Source organism: Ambystoma mexicanum, chromosome 1p (genome assembly GCF_040938575.1).
Source record: "Ambystoma mexicanum isolate Mex_15411 chromosome 1p, UKY_AmexF1_1, whole genome shotgun sequence".
Lineage (NCBI taxonomy): Eukaryota > Metazoa > Chordata > Amphibia > Caudata > Ambystomatidae > Ambystoma > Ambystoma mexicanum.
The window spans coordinates 281180145-281186144 of record NC_090921.1 but is presented as its reverse complement, the minus strand read 5'-3'; the positions used below and the strand labels follow the sequence as shown (position 1 = coordinate 281186144).

Genomic DNA, 6000 nt, shown 5'->3' with positions numbered 1-6000 from the left:
GGAAGAATAGAAAAGACTGGCCATGATGTATACCCCCTGCAATGACACATTGAGATGGAAGAATAGAAAAAGACTGGCCATGACGTATGCCCCATGCGATGACACAGTGAGATGGAAGAATAGAGAAGACTGCCAGTGATTTATATCCTCTGCCATGACACATTGAGATGGAAGAATAGAACAGACTGGCAATGCTGTCTATCCCATGTCGTGATACAGTGAGATGGAAGAATAGAAAAAGACTGCAATGCTGTCCATCCCATGCCATGATACAGTGATACACTTCTATAGCACCACCCCAGCCTCCAGATTAATGGGCAAGGTGCTTTTCTGTGCCACTTCATTCCGCAGGTTAGCAAATAAAAGGAGAACCAATGGGAACAATTGCCCTTCCACTCAAGCCGTGGCTCCCACATCTTTAAGCAGCTGCCACCAAGCTTCTACCTCCAGTGTCCCTCGTTCTTGAGCACACTGAACAAGTTCCTAACCTACCTGCAGCGGAATCTAAGAAGCATTATACCTTGATTCACAGCAATCCTAAGCCACCTTCAACATCTCTTCCCAACAGGGAGACATACCCCAGGCCCAAGATGAAGGCATCTTGCCGAAACGTCTAAAAACCAGCAATCCACACTAGACCTGGTCCTTCCAACCTTATGATTCAGCTCGAGACATTGACCAAGTGTTAGGTCACCCTTCAGCCTGGCTACCCACAACCAATTGTTTTACCATTTAATGTTCGCATTTTGGTTGTTCTGTGTTGTATACCTTTACCATCACTTGTCACTATAGGTGGTGGGCACAGATGAGTTGAAAAGCACCATTGTGTTGTATTTCTGTATACTTTTAAACTCAGTTGCTATTTCAGTCTCATTAAGGACTTATGAAAGATTAAGAACTGCTTACTCTTAATCTCAAAGAAAGATTGCTAACGCATGATTTTAAAATGCAGCAATAACTGACAGCTAAATAAAATTTAAGCTGCACCCTCTATGGTTATTTTTTGTCTGAACTTCCTCAAACGCTAGGAGTACTCATACATCTAAAGCGATTTTGTATGCATGCGACATGATAGAATAAGCTAAGGCCTACTGAAGTTAATGAGTAGACCCCAGAATTCTAGACGTCAGAGCAAACCCCCTTTTTGTACCAAGGATACAAAATACTGCCAATGATTTATATCATCTGCCATGACACAGTGAGATAGAAGGATAGAAAAGACTGCCAATGGTGTATACCCCTTGTCATGATAAAGTGAAATGGAAGAATAGAAAAGACTGGCACCAATTAGTACCAACCTAGGTGTAAAACAGGGGTGTTCACTTGTCCCCTTATTATTCAACTTATATCTGGCCGAACCTCCGGGCGCACTTGAGAACATTCATAACTGTCCGCTGAAGATACTGGGGTGTAATGTTCACTGCCTTTCCTACGCAGATGACCTATATTGAATTACGAGAAAACTAAGGTCATGTATTTCTCACACAAGCGCGCCAAGGTTCCCGTTCTGGCTTTTGATGGAAATATTATAGAGCAAGTCTCCAGTTATAAATACCTGGGTATCGAATTCTCTACTAAGACAGTTTATGTAGAACTGGTAAAGGCTAGGAAAAGTAAAGCAATAACCAAGCTGAAGATGATGTTCAGGTGTGTGAGAGCGGCATCAGGTTTCAGCTATCATGTGATACATTATATAAACAATGTTTTTGCAGAGCAGTATTATATGGACTGGATGCTATTAGCATGAAGAATTTCTCTTGGCTCTATGTTTTAGAGGGCAGATTTTGGAGGAAAATGCTTGGACTCGGCCCTGGAGTTGCAGTCGAAATTATTCGCTTGGAGCTGGGTTTCATTTCCCTGTCCTCTAAGACTTTGAGAAAAAGAAACGCATTATTCCTAAAAGTACGTAAGCTCCCGATCTGGCCGCTTCTTGGCTTATTTCGCCAACTAACTCCTAGCAAATCGTCTGATTCTATGGTGTCCCTGAGTATGGCATGTTTTGCTAATATGGGATGGAGCACTCGTTGGGAGGATAGTCTGTATGAACTGACGAAGAAATCCAATGTCAAGTTAGCACAATGGGACTGGTGTGCTAACTATAACCATCTTGCCACACTAAGTAGTTATCGTCCCATTATTAACTTACTGGTCCATAATCCCAAATCCGCCGAAGGTTACATCAAATTGTCCCCCTCTCTGGAGCTGCGTAGGTTTATACTTTTGCTACGCAGTGGCAGATTGCCGTTACTAACGGTCATTGGCCCAGAGCGGGGCATTCCTAAAGAGAGGAGAATTTTCCGATCATCTGGTGTTATGGGAAAATCGGAGAACACCCAGCATGTTCTGACTGAATGTAGCGAACATGGATCCCTGTACATAAAGAGGCTGGGCCCTTTCCTGATCGATCATAATAACATCATGAGCGACTCCTTCTGGCAGTACTGCCTGAACTCTGCACATAGCCTTGTTTAACATCTGGGAGGGCATCCTAAAACTGTGTAAAGTGGGAAATAATGTCATAATTGTATAACGGTATATTGCATCTACTCCTGCCCGAAACACGACTACATGGGCGGTAGGGCTTGTAATTCATACCTCAATATGTAAATGGAATTATGAAAATATGTTATTTGCTGTGACGTAATGAATGTACTATAATCTTTTATCAAGTATTTTAGTTAGCAAATAGAATCACATCTCAACTACTTACTAATTGTATTTGATTATTTAATTTCATGTTAGTATTTTTGAGAATTAATATGTATGAAATGTGTTATCTTTATCTTTAAGAATGTTATGATAAGGCTCTTTGAGCTATAAACATATCAATAAATAAATATTGAAAAGACTGGCAATTCTGGCCATCCCATGCCATGATACAATGAGATGGAAGGATACAAAATACTGTCAATGATCTATATGCTCTGCCATGACACAGCGGAATGGAAAAGACTGCCAAAGCTGTCAATCCCATGCCATGATACAGTGAGATGGGCGAATACAACAGACCACCAATGATTTATATCCCAGGCCGTAATACAGTGAGATGGAAGTATAGAAAAGAATGGCAATACTGTCTATCCCATGACATTATACAATGAGATGGAAGAATAGAAAACTGGCAATTCGTTCTATTCCCTGCCATAGTACAATGAATGTCAATGCATTCTATGTCATGCCGTGATACAGTGAGATGGGAGGATAGAAAAGACTGGCAATGCTTTTATATTCCCGGCCATGATACAGTGAAATGGATGGCTTGGAAAGACGGGTAATGCATTCTATCCACTGCAGTGATACAGTGAGGTGGGAGGATAGAAAACAGTGCCAATGAGTTCTATCCCCTGCCGTGATATAGTGGAGGATAGAAAACAGTGCCAGTGAGTTCTATCCCCTGCCGTGATATAGGGAGATGGAAGGGTAGAAAAGAATGGCATTGATTTCTGGTCCCTGCCATGATACAGTGAGATGGGAGGATAGAAAAGACTGGCAATGCTTTTATATTCCCGGCCATGATACAGTGAAATGGATGGCTTGGAAAGACGGGTAATGCATTCTATCCACTGCAGTGATACAGTGAGGTGGGAGGATAGAAAACAGTGCCAATGAGTTCTATCCCCTGCCGTGATATAGTGGAGGATAGAAAACAGTGCCAGTGAGTTCTATCCCCTGCCGTGATATAGGGAGATGGAAGGGTAGAAAAGAATGGCATTGATTTCTGGTCCCTGCCATGATACAGTGAGATGGAAGTATAGAAAGACTGGCATTGCTTTTTTTTTTCCAGCTGTGAAAAAGTGAGATGGTAGAATAGAAAAGACTGCTAATGACTTCTAATGCCTGCTGTGATACAGAGAGATGGAAGGATACAAAAGACTGCCAATGCTATCTATCCCCTACTGGTATACAGTGAGATGGAAGGATAGACATGACTGGCAATGCTTTCTATTCCCTGCCATGATACAGTGATATGAGAGGACAGAAAATACTGCCAATAATTTATATCCGTGATATCGAGAGATGTAAGGATAGAAACGTCTGCCAATGCTTTCCATCCTCTGTGGTGACAGAGCGAGATAGAAGGATAGTAAAGACTGACAATGCTTTCTATTACCAGTAGGGATACCGAGTGAGATGTAGAGATAGGAAAGACTGGCAATGCTGTCTATTCCTTGCCGTGATACAGAGAGATGTAAGGATAGAAAAGTCTGCCAATGCTTTCTGTCCTCTGTGTTGATTCAGTGAGATAGAAAGATAGAAAAGACTGGCAGTGCTTTGTATGCCCTTCTGTGATACGTTGAGATGGAAGGATAGAAAACATTGGCAATGCTGTCCATCCCATGCTGCTATACAGTGAGATGGAGGAATAGAAAAGACTTGGTATAGTGCTGACATAGGCACGTAGCACCCTGATGGCTCTACAACCGCTGATGCAAGGAGATAGAAGGGTGTAAGATAGTGGCAGTGCAATCTATCCCATGCCAGGATCAGTGACAAGAAGGATCAAAAGACTGGCAACTTTTCCATAATCCCATCCCCTCCTACTATCTTTACCCCGTATGTCAGCACAGCTCACCAACTACCATTTCAAACCTCACACCACCATCTATTGCCAGTGATTTGATCCCCTGCCGTGATCCAGAGAGATGGAAGATTGGAAAACGACTGGCAATACGTTCTATCCCTTGCCGTGATACAGTGAGATGGAGGATGGAAATGACTGCAGTGTTCTGTATTCCATGCAGTTGTACAGTGAGATAGAATGACATGAATGTCTGGCATGTGTTTCATTCCAAGCAGTGCGATGGAATGATAGAAATCGGAGAGATGAACTGGAAGAAGAGAAATGCATGTCGTGTTCTTTATTCTATGCAGTGGTAGGTGTTTTGAAATGGAAATTGTGTGTAGGGTTTTGTTCGGTCACATTTCAGTGCTCTTAAATCCTGGGTTGGTGTCGCCGTGTGCCCTGATGGCGTTGGGGGAGGGCTATGGTTCCCAGCTCTCTCAATACACCTCCCCCTCAGGTGCAGAGGTGAGCATTGTTTGGCTTCAGTCTTGATAAAAGGACAACACTGCCGCCTGGTGGTGGGAGGATACGATACAGACTTGCTGAGAGAGTCGGTGTCCATCAGACAGGTGAGAGGAGAGTGGTGAGAAAAGGCCAAATCTACAAAAGGGGGAGGGGGGAGGGGGGGTGGGCAGGAGGCGCGTGAAAAGGTATGAGCGCGGATGGCATAGCGCCACTGGATAAGAGAGGGAAGGGAAGGAAATAGGAGGAAGGGGCGAGGAGAAACGGGTTACCAGACATACACTTTGCCAGACAGAAGAAAGAGAGGGGGTGGAGAGGAGGAGCAAGCACATAAGAGGAGTTGCCGTCTCCATCCTCCAGGATGATAGTGAGCGCACTGCCGCCTGGTGGCGATAGCCGGGACTCCTGAGGACCAGTCTCCATCACATTGGAGAGGAGGCGGCGACAGGAGGGAGGACCCGGCTCCATCAAACAGTAGGGAGGGAGGGGTGCCGGCTCTGTCTGCCAGGAAAGGAGGGCGAGTGGGCTGAAGGAGCAGAGCTACGCCAGGGAGGAGAGCACAGGCAGCGGGCACCGTGTGGATGGGGGACTGCGAGTACCATCTCTTCTCCATCACATGCAGGGCGGTCACCCCGCCTTCCCGGCAGAGGAGGTAAGGGAAGGGACCCCGCTGGGCTCAGTGGCGAAGAGGAGGGCGGGCCACGACGCTCAGGGGGGCAGCATTCCCTGGTATTGGACCCATACCCCTATATGTGTTGTCTGACAAGGCGCATTACAGTGCATCCGAGCACTGTGCGCGCGTGCGCGTGTTTGTGTGAATGCAACCACACCTGCCATTAAAGCACAAAGAGGCCATTCCGTTTGTAGCGCGTTATATGTAAATAGTCTGCAGTGTCATTAACAGTATGTGTGTTGGCTTTCACCTCAGGCATGTGAGCAATGGCAACGGTGTGGTAAGGAGACTCAAGATATGT

The 6000-nt window shown here is 45.0% G+C and overlaps 1 protein-coding gene across 2 annotated transcripts in view; it reads left to right on the top strand.

Moving 5' to 3' along the window:
- The first annotated feature begins 5437 nt into the window (after positions 1 to 5437).
- The window catches only part of APC2 (APC regulator of WNT signaling pathway 2), a 423162-nt gene continuing 422599 nt past the window's right edge, over positions 5438 to 6000 (top strand). For both annotated transcript variants that reach the window (XM_069646741.1, XM_069646740.1), the window contains exon 1: positions 5438 to 5678. The gene's annotated coding sequence lies outside the window, so the exon portion shown is untranslated. The remainder of the gene's footprint in view (positions 5679 to 6000) is intronic.